This window comes from Lampetra fluviatilis, chromosome 2 (genome assembly GCF_964198595.1).
Source record: "Lampetra fluviatilis chromosome 2, kcLamFluv1.1, whole genome shotgun sequence".
NCBI lineage: Eukaryota > Metazoa > Chordata > Hyperoartia > Petromyzontiformes > Petromyzontidae > Lampetra > Lampetra fluviatilis.
In genome coordinates this window covers 21,277,582-21,297,309 of record NC_136276.1, presented here as the reverse complement: position 1 = coordinate 21,297,309, position 19,728 = coordinate 21,277,582, and the positions used below count along the sequence as shown (strand labels likewise).

At 44.0% G+C, this 19,728-nt stretch overlaps 1 protein-coding gene across 6 annotated transcripts in view; it reads right to left on the bottom strand.

Moving 5' to 3' along the window:
• Window positions 1-19,728, bottom strand: part of LOC144944048 (E3 ubiquitin-protein ligase HECW2-like) — a 210,773-nt gene that overhangs the window by 100,638 nt on the left and 90,407 nt on the right. The window contains exon 1 of one of the 6 annotated variants that reach the window (XM_078872118.1): window positions 8,365-8,582. The exons of 2 other annotated variants lie outside the window; for them this stretch is intronic. The gene's annotated coding sequence lies outside the window, so the exon portion shown is untranslated. Of the gene's footprint in view, window positions 1-8,309; window positions 8,331-8,364; window positions 8,583-19,728 lie in introns of those variants that run through there. 3 more of the 6 variants (XM_078872092.1, XM_078872101.1, XM_078872126.1) reach the window with 3 other exon arrangements.

Here is a 19,728-nt window from a genome sequence, read left to right as displayed (position 1 = left end):
CAACTGCTGGAATGGCTCTTGTTTCACTGCAGCAACTGCTGGAATGGGTCTTGTTTCACTGCAGCTCTCTTACCCATTCCAGCAGTTGCTCCTGGCTGTGGTGGTCCCACCTGATGACGAGCACTTGTGTTGCGCCCGAAACGTCGTGATCACATTTTTTTACTTTTATTATTTTCTACCTACGTGACTTTACCGAAAGAACCAAAGAGTATGGATCCTTGCAGTCACGAAAACTTAAAATCTAGAATTCTGTTAATCATGTGCCTATTATGGCTCTTCTTATCCGTGGTCGGATACTATTCACGGAAACTCTTGGAGAGATTGCTCCTGGTTTCTGCGGTTATGAGTCACCCAAAAGTGACGACAATTTAACCCATTTGTCCACACACAGCTGTGGCACACAAACAATGCCATGCAGGAGATGAACTGTTGCATCGCAGGAACATAGTGGATGGTAATGGCATTGCAAAGACCTTCATCCAGCAGTGGGTAGGCAATGGATGGTCATGATAACGCTAGGGATGATGAGAATGATGGTGGTGATGAAAATGACGGTGCTGGTGACAATGGTGATCATTGCGATGATGGTGACGATACTGCACATCACAAATGTGCCCTGTTATCCCACGGAAATTCCACGGATAAGAGAGTCTCTTCCAAACGTAGCGTCAAATGTTACTATTATGAGGTTGTCTTGCGCGGAAAACAGGAGTTATTCTCAAGGATTATTATGGATAATACGATCCGCTAATCGATCACAACCCCAAAAACCAATGTGGAGTTTGCCATCTTTTCTTTGCCATCCACAGATCCCATTAGATTGGAGCGCTAGAATATGAACACTTGAGGTGTGATGCTTCACTCCCCGGTGATCAGACAAATCGTTGTGATTCACGGTAGCGATGCAATCAGCTTCGCTTTTAATTGTGGTGAATGTAGCCACCGCTAGTGGCAGCAGGTGTCGTATAAAGTTAATAATAAAAAATACAGCATATGTACAGAATTCCCTCGTTATTTTCGTGGGATACATTCTGGAGATGTTTAGCAAATTGTGCGGATGATACTGGCCTAGGAAAACTGATGTTTTGAATGAATTACCTCTTGTAAATACATAAGCAATTAAATACACGAAAATCATAACACAAAAAAATAATAATTTTTAATAATAAACATAAAGTAAATAAAACCAAATATTTTATTATTAAATACTCGTTCCTAATGAACTTACCTTCAGTTATGATAATGCACATCATTTAATCTCATCACTTTTTGCATCACATTCTCTCTAATCACTTTATCCCATCACTTTCTCTTTCTCTCTCTCTATCTTTCGATGCAAGTGTGTAGAGTTCCAGATGCGATTCGAGGAAGAGCCAAAATCGCGTATAGCAAGTTCGTGAAAAACGAGGTAATACTGTATAGAAAATGAAAAACATAGATAATAACAACACAAATGTATCAGTAAACCTAAACTTTGTTGTTAATCAATTAACCATTGCATTATTGTATCAAACCCCCTAGTGAACATCCACACAGCATGCCACTTGATGGTTCAAATCATAGAGCTGTCTGGGTTTCTTTACGGCGAATAATAAAAGACAACGATTTGCAGCTGTCCATTAGCCCCATGGTGTACGCAGCTTTACGTCACAGCCATTGTGCGTGAACCATTTCATGCTTTTATGCAAACACCAATATTGCAACTGCAAGTAAACACGTGCCGTCTACTGCCCAATCAGAGAGCTGGGGGCGAATTATTGACTCGGAATGTAACACCCCCCCCCACGCCTCCCCGCCAAAAATGTAATGAATTACCATCGTTTTGGATGGCGATGACATTAATCAGTTCTTTTACTACTTATTTGTTCTGTCTAGGACAGCAGGGTGCACCTTATGAGAGGGCGATGTAGTCAGCACCATGCTCCGCCACCAGGTACTCATTTGAGGCCAAGTTGACCTTTGAGAGGAACCAAGACCGGTTCAGATGTTCGTCACTGATGTTGACCGTGAGCGGGTCACCGGGTTCCAAAGTGCAGCATTCCAGCCACCAGGCTACCTCTCCCCACTCTGGGTAGCATACATCCTGTAACGCAACATATACAATACATCTTTAGACTATACTCTTTGGTTCTTTCGGTAAAGTCACGTAGGTATAAAATAAAATAACTCACGACGTTTCGGGCGCAACACAAGCGTCCGTCATCAGGTGGGAAAGCATGGTCTGCTGCTGAGGCAGACTGTTTTAAAAGGTTTGAAATGGGTGTAGCCCAAGGGTCATAAAGAAGTGGCCGGGGCTAATGATGTTAATGTGAAAAATTAGCATGTAACTGTAAGATAGGAGTGTTTAAACTAAACTACTAAAACTATTTTTTTTGTTACCAGGAAAGGCCCACTAAGCTCTATAGCTTTTTTTCAAAAGCGACCTGGCCACAAATTATAGTGCGACAAAGTGGGCATGTCGATCCTAAATGTGGAGGGAAAAACCAAAGGACCCTGGAAGAATAAGAAAAAATCTGCGTGACCAAAGGAAGAACATACAGGCGTCAGGGTCGCGATCAAACCGACGACCTCCTGTATACCAAGCGAAGTAGTGAACAACTCACCACGGTGCCATCTCACAAAGCTCAACCTGGTTAAATACATTTTGAACGGCCCTTGAAAATTCATCTTTCTTTTCGTAACATTTTACTCGCAGCTCTTTATTAACTACGACTGGGTCATGAACATGTTAGTCGCTGTCAAAGGCATGTTGGCCTGTGCACTTCAACTCAAACGAAGCACAAACGTTCAATTAAGGCATTATTCCGTGAAGACGATCGTCCACTTTGATCACCGTACGTACAGTGCTTTAAATCGAGACCTTACATAATTTGAAGAGCAATTGTGCGCTGCATTAATGCTACATATGCATGTATTCTGCTGCCCACGGGAGGGTAGGGTCACTCAAGTGAGATTTCAGGGGTCAGAAACCCCATCCGAGCTGGATAAGAAGTAGGGGTCTGCTGCATTCACCTCCCACCCAACCACGACCTCTAACGTATGAATACAACTTGAATGTATGTTGAACTTCCTTCACACCGTACATAGCCAACCGTGCGTGTGTGTACTCCTGCTACAGAGCAGTGCTGAACGTGAGTTCATGATGTGTGCTTACAGTTCGGGTGCGGACAACCTGAACACGGCGCCACAATTTGGGCAGGGCAATTGCTAAGTGCTGTGGCAGGACGCTGCACATTACAAAACCAATCACTTCGAAGGAATACAATAATACCATTTGCGTTTACATTGCAAAATCCATGAAAGGTATCTCTAGATCCCCTGTAGATTGTAGGACTCATCACCTGGTTCTTTACTCTGACATGGGCTGGGAAACACAGGAGCTATAAGTGGAAACTGGCCTCCCAACTTCTGTACAGTAGAGCCTCAACAATTCATGCACATGCTGGTCGTGACAACCAAACAAAAAAACTAAACTATGTATTTTATTAAAACTAAACTATTTTTTTTATTTTACCAGGTAAGGCCCACTGAGCTATAGCAGCTCTTTTTCAGAAGCAACCTGGCCACAAATGATTTCTAAACAAAGCGGCTTATCACATGTAAATTTATAGCAGCCAAATACTCTACGCATGTGGAGGAAAAAAACGGACTCGGGAAGAAATCCACGCGACTTAGGGGAGAACATGCAAACTCCAAATATACAGGCGTCAGGGTCGGGATCAAACCCACGACCTTCTGTATACCGGGCGAGCAGAGGTGGGCCGTTAGGGCCAGCAAGGTCTTCTCTACTGGCCTAGAGATTGTCAGAATCAGAAAATGTTATTTTTCTAATTTAATATATATTTTCATTAATGCTATATGCATTTTATAAAGTTCGTTCCCATAAGTCTATTAACGTCATTTCATTGCTACTCTCTTCCTCAGTTGCGCTGCTTCCAGTGCAGCTCATATAAATTAGAGCTTTTATCCAATCAGATTTTCCACCTGTACTGTCTCTGGGTGAAAAATCTACCCTGAGGCCTTCAGAATTTCGAGTGAATCCCCTCTGATGTTGATGCGAATGGAGACGATGTTGTTGTCATATTATTTAACCAATCAAATTTCGAGTTTTCCATGTTGGGCGTATTCTTTGACACACTGAAGCCTTCTAGCTTGCCTAGCCGCTTACGTTAGCATTTTCCACGTGGTGTGATCGGAGGGACAGTTATCTAACTGAAGTCAAACTGACTAGCACGTAACGTAGCATCATCTAAGATGTATTTAAACTTCATTTCGTGACATTTAGATTTTTAGATGTAGTGCTTTAGATTTTTTGTTTAGATTTTTACTTAGCCCTGTTGTTTTCTAATGCACAATGGCTGTTTTAACTGCGGGAGGATAGCAGTGAAGGCCTCGATGTAAAATACACGGCCCGCCACTGCAGGCAAGGTAGTTAACATCTCACCACCGTGGAGTTATACTCTCGCAACCTGCGGGAGCAAACCGCATAAAATCTACGTAGTCTAAAACAGTTTCATGGATCTCTTCCAGGAGTGGCTTAAAAACTCAGAAAATCTGCGTAAGAATGCGATGGAGGTATTTGCCGATTGAAAGTCACTGGTGTTGGCCGTGAGTGGCAATCAAACTCGGGTCGCCAGGTTCGTAGTGCAACACACTAACCGCTACACTATCGCTCTCCAACATACAAATATACATGAGGCCACAGTGGTGTTCAGCAAGTCACCAAAAAAAGCTAGAGCTAACAAATAACCGTACTGTACTCCTCTTGCCGGTTTCACACACTCCATGTTCCCGTGCAAATTAATTTTAAAAACTGCAAAATTACGCCTTTTGGCGTCCTTTGGTCTAACATCGTTTGAAACTAGGCTCGAAAGAAAGCTGTCTCTGGTGTGGACCAATCAGTTTCAAAGACAATGCATATATTATCAGAGTATGTTTTTTGTTTGCATTCTGACCACAATGCTTGTGGTCAGAATGCAGACATGATTCCTTGTAAAAGGTTTCAGTTTGGTGTTTTAACATCTTAACACCTGTTTTGTTGCCAGAAAAAAGAGGAAAACCTATTCTCATAGAGTGATCTTCTGCACTGCGCAGTACTCAACAATACAGTTTTGGTTTTAGTAAAGATCTGAATAGGGCACACAGGCAGACAGATCCACACACACACACGTTTTTGGCTGTCCGCGAATCGCATCTGGAACTCTGTGCGACTGCATCGGGAGAGAGAGAAAATGTGATGCTATAAAGTGATGAGATAGATTGATGACAAATAAAGTGATGAGATAAAGGTAAGTTCATTTATAAACTATTACTAAATAGTTCAATATTTATACTTTGTTTATTACAACCAATTTTATGATAATTTTCGCGTACAGTATTTAATAGCTTATTTATGTATTTATCGGAAATTCTTTAAAAGAACTTATTTTTTTGCAGGCCAATATCAATATCCGCAACATTCGCGATTCACGAGGGAACACTGTAAAGCACTTTGGGGAGGGGCCATGCATTAGGACAAGGCCAATTAAAGGTACAACAGTGTACACGCTTCACTGCTGTGTACAGCACACACAGGACCGTCTCATGAATCATCGATTAAAATATCAAAGTGGGTTCCTGCTCAAATGAACACTGGGCCAGTGCTGATCTCCCCGTTCACAGCTCTGAGCCGAATGGTGAAAATTCCACATTCCTACTTACGGGACAAGCCTACCCACCAAAGGACCGCCGTTGACGTTGTTATTAATATGCACGACATATTCATAGCGTGTACTGCATTACAGCATGTCAAGGTGTTACGTTGTACGTGTTGCCTAGAGAGCGCTCGCAAAAGCCCTGTGCGTAACGCCGATGAATGGGCCAGTGCGATGCAGCACCCAAGCACCCTGCACCGCACTGCGTGCTTATTACGAGCCCAGCACAGCACTTTACACCGTGCCATACCCAGCCAGCACCGTGTGTCACGCACACAGCCAATGGAGCTACATGCACCGTGGGTATTCACCTACAGGAGCTGCTGCTGCTGCTGCTCAGGACAGTACAATGCCCAGGAGTGTGATGCACGCCTGCAGGAAGCGAGGGCTGCATGCCGCATACAAACAATGGGAATGATGTCAGGAGGCTTCGTGTAGTTCATCTCTCAAGTCTCATCCAGGTGGTACAAGGTGTGTGTGTGAATACACACGTGTGTGTGTGTGAATACACACGTGTGTGTGTGAATGCACACGTGTGTGTGAATGCACACGTGTATGTGTGAATGCACACGTGTATGTGTGAATACACACAAGGTATGTGTGTGTGAATACACACACATACATGTGTGTGTGAATACACACATACATGTGTGTGAGAACACACACATACATGTGGGTGTGTGAATAAACACATACATGTGTGTGTGTGTGAACACACACACACATATTTATACTTGACTACAGGAAAATAACACGTAGCATAGAGAGGAACGTAGCCCTAACATGTACTCATTAGGGAGCAACTGCGATGCTGGGTCATTAAGTGCTGGGCATGGCGTGATACAGTACGGGGCTGTATGTGCACTCTCCGATGCGTGTGTTAACAATGCAGTGCCGCACAACGTTGGCATCCGTGGGATTGCCGTGCTTTGATTCAAGGTCATAAGGTCACCGGAGCCAACACACCAAGCCATTACTTCTTCACGAGTGCCAGGCCATGCAGATGTTGACCTCTGACCCCCCCCCCCACCTACAAAACCAGCTTGTGCCTCGCCCCACCATCTGCCTCTAGGGCTGCCTTTGTTGACAAACCTTGACATTGTTGTTCTTAAACTAAATATATAGTGGGTGGCCAACACCGCGCCCGGCCGCCTTTGTCTCCCCAGTGGCGATGTTTACCACAAACCAGGTTTACTCATTTGAGGCCGAGTAGACCTATATACGGTCCTGTACACACACACACATACACTGCATTAGTACAGATTTGAATATAAACTGAACCTCCAGTCCTGTCGGCCAATCTAACTATAGACTCTTACTGCCACGTGGTGCTGTTGTACACGAAGGGGGATTTTATTTTAAAACACAAATGCACGGTCAGAATGTTTATACTGGAGGAATCCGATGAGCTATAAAACTTTTTTTTTAAAGTCCAGTAGATACACGGAACGATGTATCAATACACGGTGGTTGTTGTTGTTATGCAACACGACATTTTCTTCAGTACATTCAACACACACACACAAACAACAATACAAATTACACACACAAAACAATAATAATTACACACACACAACAACAACAATAATTACACACACAACAACAATAATAAGAATTACATACACAAAACAACAATAATTACACACACAACAACAATAATAATTACACACACAAAACAATAAAAATTACACACACACAACAATAATTACACACATACAGCAACAATAATAATTACACACACAAAACAATAATAATTACACACACAAAACAACAATAATTACACACATACAGCAACAATAATAATTACACACACAAAACAATAATAATTACACACACAAAACAACAATAATTACACACATACAGCAACAATAATAATTACACACACACAATAATAATCACACACACACAATAATAATCACACACACAAAACAATAATAACAATCACACACACAAAATAATTACACACACACAACAATTATTTCACACACACACACAAAACAATAATAATAATCACACACATAATAATTACACACACAACAATAACAATCACACACACACACAACAACAATAATAATCACACACACAACAATAACAATTACACACACACGAGACGCATGTTAAAATACATCGCCGGGCTGTGATTCTTAACAATTCACACGCGGAGAGCCACACGACCTGGCCGCCTTTGTCTCCCCAACCTCCTCCCCTACAGCAACAACAGTGTTGACACGTTCACATTTAAGGCCGATTCGATCTAGAGGAGGTCCGGAGTCGAACCCCACCACCACTACCACCCGTCGGGTTGGCGCTAACCACTGCGCCACCGCTCCTCACAAAGATCCCCCGTGTAGCCCACACAGACTGCCGAGGCAAGTGCACCAACGAGAGGGGGGGGGGGTCGTTTAACCAGCAACCACGCCCGGCCGCCTTTGTCTCCCCTGTGCCGATGTTGTATACGCACCGCGCGCAAGTAGATTTATGGCCGAGCCGACCTAGGGGAGAGGCCCCAGAACCGTTCCAGGCAATCGCCACCGACGCTGGCGGTGAGCGCGCGGTGAATGGAACTCTTAGCGCAGTGCGCTAACCACTGCGCCACCGTTCCCTCCCATCACCCACCCACACGGGCGGCGACGCAGCACAACAATCACCACCACCGCCGCCACCACCGCACCGAGCAGAGAGAGCCGCAGGCTCTGTCCGCTGCTGGCTCACGCGAAAGCTCCCCCACAGCACCTCGGCAGGGAGACACCCGAGACCCGGGCGACCATGGGAGCTCGGGTAGCCAGGACGAGCGCCTCCTCCTCCGCCTCCTCCTCTCACTCCTCCCCACTCCCGTCTCTCTCGCTCTCTCTCTCTGTCTCCCCTCCCTCCTCTTCTTCTCCTCTGTGCTCTCTCCCTCCTCCCGCACCCCGTTAGCCGCTCATCGCAAGGAATCTTTCCCCAGGCGACCGCTGGGAGCGCTGTGGGCTCCCCCAGCCTGAATGGGGCATTAAAAAGCCACCCCAAATCTGAATACAGTGACTGGACCGGAGTACATCATTGTGGACAAATCCGTGTGTCAACCCCCCCTCCACCACTAATCCAGCCGTCACGGAGAAATGTGGAATTTCCATTCACTCTATTTCGAGGACACCAATAGAAATGAGAAAATCACAATGTTTGAGCAAAGGTTTGGAATTTAAGTCTCAGCGAAGCCATAAATGCTCCTGCTTTGGGATGTTTTGGTCAGTTGTCTTAAAGCAGTGTTTTACGTGAGATGGATAACGTCAAAAATAATTCGTACAAACAGGTTAGGAACACATTTTATGTATCTGTCGTGTTACTGAAGAGTTTCCACTTTTTCCATGGACCAAACGCAGACAGAGTGTTCAGTCAGCCAAGGTCTATCCAAATTATGCAGTGTCCTGTAATAAAGTTCAACACAAAACGGGTATCAGATCTTCATACGAATAAATTATTGCGTCCCGAACACAGATGTCAATTCCCGGACTGTCCATGTAAACTCTGCATGTACCAGCCATAATACATGGGTTTTTTTTGGGTAAGATCGTGTGAGTAAAAATGTGTGTCGTACAACCTGCATCCACCCAACAAATAATGTAGTTGTCACCTGAACAAACTGCTTGAGCAACAGCACCACTGGTGAGATGGAGAGCGATCCACCACACGTTTCACTCGGGCAATCTGACCCAAAAGTCAAGCATGAATCATTCACTGGAACGCTCTTCCTTCCAATATTAGGGAGCCACTGGAGCTATGCACAATTCAATACTCTAGATTAAAAACTAATCTGTTTAGAACTGCTTTTTGTGCTCAGTTTGTTGTCCTTCACCCACACCTCAGATTAGCACAGTTGGCTACGCACGGTGCAAAATAAGTTCAACATGCATACATTATACATACATTGTATTGGTCGTGAAAGCCAGCACGCGTCAAATTTACCAGCCACCCTGCATGTAACTCCAACTGGTTGGGTATCTGGCGAACACGTTGGAATTGGAATGCGCCAACCAACCAACCCCACGTCTGGATTACACACACACGTGCACATACACATTGTAGCCATGACTAAGCGATGACTTGGGGTTACGCACACTGGTCGTGTATTTAGCGATATCCCTCAGTGATGTGGTGGCAAGGAATTGTAATTTGAAAATCATGAACTATTAACCGTATTCTGCGTATTATAAGATGTTCCGGAAAATAAGACGCAGCCAAACTTGTGCCTGGTTTCCTGTGTGAAGAATATGGTCCCACAAGTACCAGCTGTGTCAATTCCACGTTATCATGACAGGGGCCAGTCTTTCAGGACAACCACTATTGACTCTCCAGCTTCCACACTGGTACTTTTGTTGTTGATAATTTAGGGAAAAAGAATTGTAAAACATGTTTTTTTATTGTGGGTCAAATGTCACGTTATATGAAGTGTTAAACCAAATGTATGAAGAATTAATTATAATTTAGGCTGATAATGTGTGTCATCTACCCATGTTGTCTTATTTAATTGTTAAATATATAGAATCACTCTATAAGTGTTTTGACAGGTACTGTACGGTACTGTATGCCAGTAATTTAACTCGATTGATGACTGTAATTACAATTCCTTTATTGGGTCATAAGACTTAATGGATTGGTTCCAAAGTTCAGGTTGAAAATTTAGGCGCAAAATTCATAATCACATGTTGGGAAAGAGACATGCAGAGCGACATGCCGAGAGACCGACTGGCACAGGAGGCACTGTCACGAAACCAAATATCGATGTCTGAGCCGGGGGTTGCATTACTGGTAGGACGGGTTACGTAATGGGAGAGTGTTATGCCTCTTGGGCCACCAGGATGGAGCCAATTTCCTTCTCGCAACGATTTAAGGAGGGAAGGCGCAGACAGGCGGGGGAGCTTGTTTAGCATCAATCGGTGAACTCATTCTAAAAGGGAGTGATAAACAGGAGCCAGCAGCAGTAATTACAATTGCCCAAGCTCTGCAGTCTTCTGTTTATTAAGATGTTTTAAGCCCATTATACACGTGGGAGGAAACCAGAGGACCTGGAGGAAACACTATATCACACCCAGAAGGGATAGATTATATTAGTTTGCACTTGCTGTACCACCTTCTCCTGGAAAGTCAGGATACGGCACCTCGATGTCCACGGGAAGGGATTTTAGTAACACCTGTACAGTGGTCCACCAACCCTCACTGCCTCCACAGTGTTGGAATACAGGCCACGTGCATAGCTACCACCTCCCAGCTAACGGGAGAGAATAATGAGAGTGAAATTGGACATAGGCAAAGATCCCCCCGTGTAGCCTTAACAGCCTGTTGGGGCAAGTGCTGCTGGCAAGTAGCAGCACCTGTGAAGGCCGACACGACACACGAGGGGGTGGGTGGCCTGCACCATACCCGGTCACTTTTGTCTCTAGGAGAGGCCCGGGACCGGTTCAGATAATTGTCACTGGTGTTAACCGTGATCAGGAATCGAATTCGGGTCGCCGGGTTCGTAGCGTCGTGCGCTAACCACTACTGCTCCCCTCGGTGAAATTGGACACGCAATTTTGTAGTTCTTCCCCCGCATACACGTATGGTGCGAAAGAAGTTCAACATACATAAACTCCTCGTGGAGTTGTACCGCTTGCTTGCGAATACTGTAGTGGTGTAGTGCCATAGCTGACACATTTTTAGGCGTTCAAATAAAAGTCACTATCTTTCCATTTAACATACAGCATTGAGCCAATGTTCCACCTATGGTTGAAACAGTTGGACCAACTTTGGCCCAATGTTCCATATATACTGCGTTGTGCAAAACAATACTTCAACTTAATGTACAATAATAACACGCAACAATATGTACGTTAGTTTAATGATCATGGCAAAATTGCGATATTTTTTTGTATTTGAAGAACAAAAATACATTTACAACCCGAAATATAAACGTCAGCCTTCTACCTACTACAGCTGTAAAATGCACCTCAAACACGAAAGGAATGTTGCACCCTACCCAAGGGACGCTGGAGTACAAATGTGCTCCTTGAAATGTGAAGTCGTGCTCCTGGACTGGAGACTAAAGGAAACAACACAGTGCACGTGTTTCAGAGTATATGGTGTTGCAGATGTCTTGTGACCTGCAATTAATTTACCCCCGAACATTTTGTTTTTCTTTGGATATTTATTTCTCATTTAAATAAACTTTACTTGAAAAAAATAATAATTAAATGGGGGGCCGCAAGACATTTCGACCACTTTGTACCGAAGTCCATACAGGGACTCTTCTGCTAACGAATATTCGGCTTAAGTTCAACCGCCGCGTAATAGATGGCGGTGGTGGCATCTACATCTGCAGAACGTGCAGAACCAGTGGCATCTACATCTACAGAAGATTATACAACTTTTAAAGTGTTTAGTGTACATGCCGTACAACATGTTTGGAATGAACAGGAGTAAAGTTTGACTTACGAACAAATCGACTTTCAAACAGACCTCTGAAACCTAACTCGTTTGGAAGTAGAGGAGTCCATGTACATGACTAGAGATGGAGGCTCTCCGGCAGTGGTGTTTGATGACACTTCCCAAACAAATCCCTTTTTTTCCTGCCCTAATGCTAACTCTTTAAAATGTATGCAATGAACGTGATAAAAAATTATCTGCAGCTCAACAGTAACAAAAGATGTACTCTGAACTTTGATCCTATTCCTGAAATTATAATTAACATGTGCGATTCAAACAGCAACACGGTGATGCACCAAACTAACAAGGCCATGTAGGGTGGTTGCCACCCTGGTGAATACAGCCGACGTTAAAAATCCGGTGATAATCTAAAGAGAGTGGGCCATGTGCGCTGGCGTTATGGTCCAAAATTGCTAAAATTGGACAATGACTCAATTTAGATGAGAATCTGAATCTGTATATATAGTGGAGGAATCCGACGAGCGATAAAGCTCTTTTTCACGGATGTGCAGCAGGGAACGGGTTAGGACGTTACAACAACACAACAACACCATAGGAGTGCAAAGTATAGAACAAGCCAACAAATCACTAAAAAATACACACCGTACAAATAAAACTAAAATAATTCATCTTACTCGGTAAAGCCCACTGAGGTGTTAACTTATTTTTAGAAGCGACCTGGCCACAAATGATAGCTCAACAAAGTGGCTTATCATGTGGAAATTTATAGCAGCCAAAATACTTGAACACACAGCAGTAGCAGCAGCAACATCGCCACCAACTGAAAAACTCGGCAGGACCCTCCTGAAAAAGAGTCTTGAAACTCAGTGAGGCGATCCGAGGTATATAAATGTTATTAATGTAATTGTATTTGTAATTAATGTGAGTGCTCTGTGCAATACAGTATAACCAAATGCTTGGCATACAATACACTTTTTATGAGCACAGTATTTTTTCAAGGCATAACATCCTACATTTGTTAGAGAAGTGATGACTATGAATAAATCTCGTTTAAAATAGACGAAAATGTATTTCAAATACAGTAGTGGGAATCAGAATGTAATCTCATAGTTATCTTGTTAGAATCCAAGATTCTGTCCAAATCTTTTGGAATCCAGGAGGAAAAAGGGAACTTCTTTATGTCTTTATAAATTGGACACCTGTGAAGAAGAGCTTCATTGCTCATCGGATTCTTCCAGTCGAAATAAAGATTCTGAAATTCTTAAATACTCACATTTGTCAATAACACTGCCTTAAAGGGAAAACAATCTTAGATAGTTTTGAGGAAACTACGTTTGTTTTAAATAAACACATTCCTGCGGAGGGAGCTGGTAGGAACGCTGGGTTGCTCGGTCAATGGCCAGGGTCAACGGCGGCGTGGTGTATTCCGCAAATATGCCCGACTGTGAGGGCGGGCACAAGCCGGCGTGAATAGGTTAAACGTTGAGTTTTATAAGGGCACCACGGGGTGACCAGCCCCTCCCCACCCACCCCCTACCCAGCCCCACCCCCCACCCAGCCCCACCCACCCTCCCTCCCCACCCAGCCCCTCCCCACCCTCCCCACCCAGCCCCTACCCGCACGACGGACGGACACAATAATCCCCTGTGGGCTGGTGGAACCAGTGGGTTCCTACCAGTAACAACTGCACCTACGTTTACACGTGACAATGCAATATGGTAATTTGCCTTCCGCCCTCTTTATTGGCTATCCACACTCAGCACCTTGAATGTTTAAACTGTGTCACAATTATGCAGCCTGACATTATTAAACACACTGGGAGTGTTATTATTAAAGCCATACAGAAACGGAATCGCAAAGGCATTACGTGCTCTGCTGATTACATTGATGGTGTAACAATGACCTTGCAAAATGGTAAAATGTGTAATAAAATTGTTACAGTATATCATTACAGATTTTGACATTTAAATTTGTCGTGTGGATTTTTTTTAAACAAACTAATTCAGTAGTTTCTTTGCTGCAGCTTTAGTGTTAAATATGTAGACTTCGAATTTAATGTCCACTAAATAATTGCTGTAGTGAAAAAAGACGTAGATTTGTACATGACATACCATGGGATTTTAATTAAAAAGAGTAAATTAACAAACACTCACCAGTACTTTACATAACCATTATAATGTTCAGAGATACATTAATACACCCATACAAATATTCAAGGACCGCCTATAACCAGAAACCATACAGGGTGAAGCATTTAAAAAATATTTTCTTAATTTTATTATTATTTTTCTTGAGCGTCTTGCTGCGAGACAGCACAGTATCCATTGAAGATGCAGTGCTAGAGAAAAGTTGTGTTTAGGTATTGGTCCATGGAAGCAGATATCGTAAAACTGCTTGAGATCCACGTACTAAGTGCAGCGTGCACTTTCCCGCAAACGAATTTAAAGTCAACATAGTATTTTTGTGCGGTCATTGATAATCGGCTGAGACTAACAAAAGTAAACATAACACATTATTTGGTGATGCTGCGTTGGTAGCTTGTAGCGCACAAGCACAAAATAAAATATAAATAATAGGCAACGTTTCGGGCAATGGCCCTTCACACACAAACGAAAACAAACTGTCGTCTATGGTGTATATATATGTTACTGGTAGGAACTTCCTGGTTACACCAGCCCACAGGGGATTATTGTGTCCGTCCGTCCGTCGTGCATCCAAAAATGGGAGGGTGGGGCTGGGTGGAGAGGGGAGGGTGGGGAGGGGCTGGGTGGGGAGGGTGGAGCTGGGTGGGGAGTGGCTGGTCACTCCGTGGTGCCCCTATAAAAATCAACGTTTAACCTACTCACGCTGGCTTGTGCCCGCCCTCACAGTCGCCCATATTTGCGGAATACACCACGCCGCCGTTAACCCTGGCCATTGACCGAGCAACCCAACGTTCCTACCAGCTCCCTCCGCAGGAATGTGTTTTTAAGTGCGATTTCCTTTTTTTTCCGTACAGCTGCTGTATATGCAGATCAACAACCACAATTTCACATTCAGGTGGTCAAGCCAGATAATAACCGCGTCAGGAGTAGGGGAGTGTATCGCTGTGATGTCTCCTTCGTATTTGTGGATCGGGCATTGCGGTCGTCATCTGTTGTATGGTCTGTTCTGGATGACCAGAGTCGCACACTGGACAGTTTTTATTTATTTATTTTGAATTTGTCGATCAGGTATCCGCACCTGCTGCCATGGTTTGTGCAGTGGATGCGGTTTAGGGTGAACCATGACCTTCGTGGAAGATCAAACCAAGGGATATTGTGCGTTTGATCTTCAACAAGGTGTTTCTTTGTGAATTCTTTGTGCGATGAAGAAAGGCCTTTGCCTTGAACATCAAGTTTTAAATATATTTCCTTTTAAGGCAGTGCCATTGACCAATGAATATATGGTTGGCTACCCATTTTCAAACCCAGGATGTCAGCAGTGTGAGCTCAGAAGTACTGAGTATTTACCAACATCATCTTCACCAGAGGTCTTTGGCAGCACCATCATGAGACCAGGGGTGACTTTAATGTGTTTCGTTCAAGATCAGAAGTACAAATCGAGAAAAAACAGGAGCAGCCCCATGGGATAGTGCAAAGCGGTCATGCCGAGTCTTGAGTAAAACCACAATGAGACTGAGTTTGTAACAGGCGCAATATTCAACGGGTTACGTACATCAACATTACTAAACACACTCTTAAACGTGGGTAATGTGCCTGTTATTGCAGAAGATGATTTACATAAAATGGTATTATAGAACTCGAAAACATGCCAGCACGTGTTTCTGGGACATTGCCAGCTGAAGAGCAGTCTAAAAAAGACTCTAAGATGCAATTAAGCACAGTAATACACCGCAAATGAGCTTGCTTGCTTGCTTCTGCTTTGACTACGTGGCCATGTGGACCGTCATTTGCTCATCTTTAAGCCACCAATACATCAGGTAGGCACTTATCAGTGCCTACCTTATTACAGACAAATTCAGATCTTATTGGTTACCCCGTGCCCTTATAAATCCCAACGTTCATCCTACAAAGTCCCATCACAAGGGAGAAACACAAATAAACATTTTTTGGCCCGTATTGAAACGGCTGTACGCTGTATTGACCTGAAAACTCAATTTTCCCGTACAAGAAATACGGGTAAACCGTATGGTTTGACAGGTATGCATCAGTGACTTATAACAGTCTCCTAACCTTTCAATCCACAATGATGTCCGTGTTAAGATACGTAATGTTTGAGATTCATGATTAGGTGCCGAAATGTTCGTGAATGATGCATCTGAATTCAAATGTGTGCAGTCGAAGATAACTTTTGTCATCCTCTAGATGTTACACTTTCACTTTGACCAACTCGCTAAACTGTACTGCACGACCTCAATACGAATATCACTTGTAATGCTCACAATTTCTCGAACGGACTAAATTTCGGGCGCAACTCCAACGCTCACGTGTACACTCGCACGTGGAACACGTGTACACATACACACGTGTACACACACACACGTGGCACACGTGTACACATACACACGTGTACACACACGTGGCACACGTGTACACACGCACGTGGATCACGCGTACAAAGATACACACACACACGTGGAACACGCGTACACAGACGCCTGCACGCACACATATGGAATGTGTACCCACACACACGTGGAACAAACGTACACACACATGCACGCCGAGATCTCGAACTTAATTTCAATCGGCTCTGTTAACGCTGATAGCGTTAATTGCTTAGCGCGTCACGTGGGGCGTGTTTTAACAATAATCGGGCACATACAGCGTGAGACGAGTTGCTTTGTATTTGAATGGGGAGGAGTAAATTGGTAAAAGCGAGGCCTGGATTTGGGGAAACCTTGATTTTATGACATTTTACACAACAGCATGGATACATATTCTTGGATCTTTCGGTAAAGTCACGTAGAAGGGAAATAATAAAATAATAAAAATAAACATAATACAATTCTCACGAAGTTTCGGCCACAACGCATGGATAAAGTATACAGCATATAAAACACACACTGTCTCCAATCACTGTTCCTCGGTGGGCTTTGCCTGGTGGGATGGTTTATATTTAATTGTCTGTGTTTGGGTGATTTGTTTACTTTTCTTGTACTTTGCATTCATATCATGTTTTTGTATTATTTGTTGTTGTAACGTTCTTACCCCATCTGTGAAAAAGAGCTTTATAGCTCATCTGATTCCTCCAGTATTATTAAATATTCCGATTCTGACATGGTATCATCTGTATTCCACAAAATTATTGTAAAGTACCGTATTACAAGTTTGCAATAAAAGCAATGCGCGTAACATGCTTTTTTAATTCCTGCAAAACGTGTTACCGTGGCAAGCATTGGGATTGCCACGGTAACAGATTTTAAGGTCACATGACAGAGGCACTTAGCAAGCAACTAGACTATATACAGATGCTGGCCCCAAAACGTAACCATTTCCGTTTTTATAGGGAACAGCTATCTCCATACTTAAACGATCATGTTGTCTTCATATGTACCATTCCTGTATGTACATGCATAAATCAATTACATTTCTTAACTGAAATTAAAAAATACCAGGGAAGACTAAATTAAATTTCGCAATTATTTTCAGGTGATAAGTTGTCAAAAGGACACACAAACACCCTGTTTTTTTTCTCTCTCTCATTTGAATGTGTAGTGACATAGAATCAATCACGTCGCAGCATAGCGCTGGCTGCTGACAGGGAAGGAGATCTGCAGCTTACAGCAGCCCTGACTTACAGCAGGTCACGTGATAGTCCAGAGAGGGTTCTCGGGAAAGGGTCACGTCGGTAGGTTCCAGAAGGGGGCGTGGCCGGGGGCGGAGCCAGGCCACGGTGGCAGTATAAGAGGGGCTCTGGGAGGGGACCTCAGGGCTGTCGTTTGGAGTAGGATCCCCGTTGTGCTTCTGGAGTCTTCGTCGTCGTCTCCGTCTTCACCATCTCAGCGACGCCAGTCAGGCAGTCTACCAGCTGTCATGACTGGGAACCGGAGTTACTAAGTGTTACTGTCAGGCCCTGTTAATAAACAGAGTGCCTCCTGCTCTTAGTGTCTCTGAGGCAGTCACTACAAATGTTACTGGACTTGTTCGATGTCAGCTTTTAACCCAGCACACACACAATGAGCTGCCATTGCGAATATTGCCGATGGGACTTTTAAACATCCATTTTATTTTACACGAATCGACAACGCTTTGGGAATTCAGACATTCTGCCTGGTGACAGTGGGGAGAAATTGGCCACCTTATCCCCGATGATGTTAACGCGGTAGATGCGTTCCGGAAATGGCGTCCCCGTTAAGCAAAAAACACGTTAATGCGAAAACAAATAATGTAACGATAAAGTGTAGCGAGATACAATGTACTACTGTACTCACACGCAGTAAGATTGCGTACCGTATCAGTGTATCACTCTGCTCAGCTCAAGAAAGTAGTTCGTCGTTGACCGCTCAGAAACCGCGTTATAGCAGCGCGCATTCCACGTTAAAGCGGCACGCGTTCCGTATTGTGCGAAAAGTGTTCCCTAATGGAAGAACCACATAGCGAAAATGCATTGCGTGTGAACACCACGCGTTAGGCAAGAACTAGCCGTAGTTGTTCAATTAAACATCACATCTGAATTTGGTTGCGAGAATTGTTCTCCCAACTCATCACTGACCTGGAACAATTATAATGGTAAGTTATTACATACTTAAGGCACCACGTGACAATTGTATTTGTTTGGCCGTGTCGGGTGGTGGAGGGTTCTTCATGACACAGTTTCATAGGTTAATTGCAGAGCGGCCTAAGCCAAAAATGCATTGTGAATCGGGAATGGGCCCCATCGGCTCTGGGTACACTGATTGAATGGGACGTAAACCAAACAACGGCATCGTAAAGCCACAAACACGCAAGTAAATGTTCATGCTACGTAAAAAAAATCAACTCGAAAAAGCGGCTAACCAGTGCCATGTCTACACCCCTTATTTTTGTTTGGAGGGTTTGTCTGTCTGCAATCGCATGAAATTCTCACTTGTATCACCGTAACGCACTGGATTTAATTCGACGGCTTGAGTGGGTTGCTTGCCACATTCGCATGGCCCACTGCAGGGTGATGTTCACCAGCTTGAGCAAACACCGTAACCACGTGATGTGGTGGAGCATAAAACGATGCGAAATGTGCAAAACGTGTATGCGTTCAAACCGCGCGAACAAGCCACGGTTCTTTTTTACCTGCAAAGCCAAGGGTACGAGTTGACACCATCCCCTCCCTTCCAGCCCCATATTTGAGCTGGAACATGCCACGAGCAAATATTTTGTGAATTACAGCAGCCTCCCACGCAGAGGGGCCCTCCAGGGATGATATCGACATTGAGGCTCAATTTGATGATTTTTTTTCCTCCCCGCAGGATTTACGTGCTCGCGTCTCACGGGAAACCACTCACAACACCATCTGGGTCCAAGATAATGCCCCTTGTTGCCTGCTGCGTCGCAGCCGCAGATGTCCACCAGCGTGGATCGTGTGTGTCGTGTGTCAGCTCTGATTGCGGCGCAGCACTGCTTCTCAAAGTCGGCGCGACTCGAGACAAAAGCCCGACGATCCCCACAGTCACAACAAA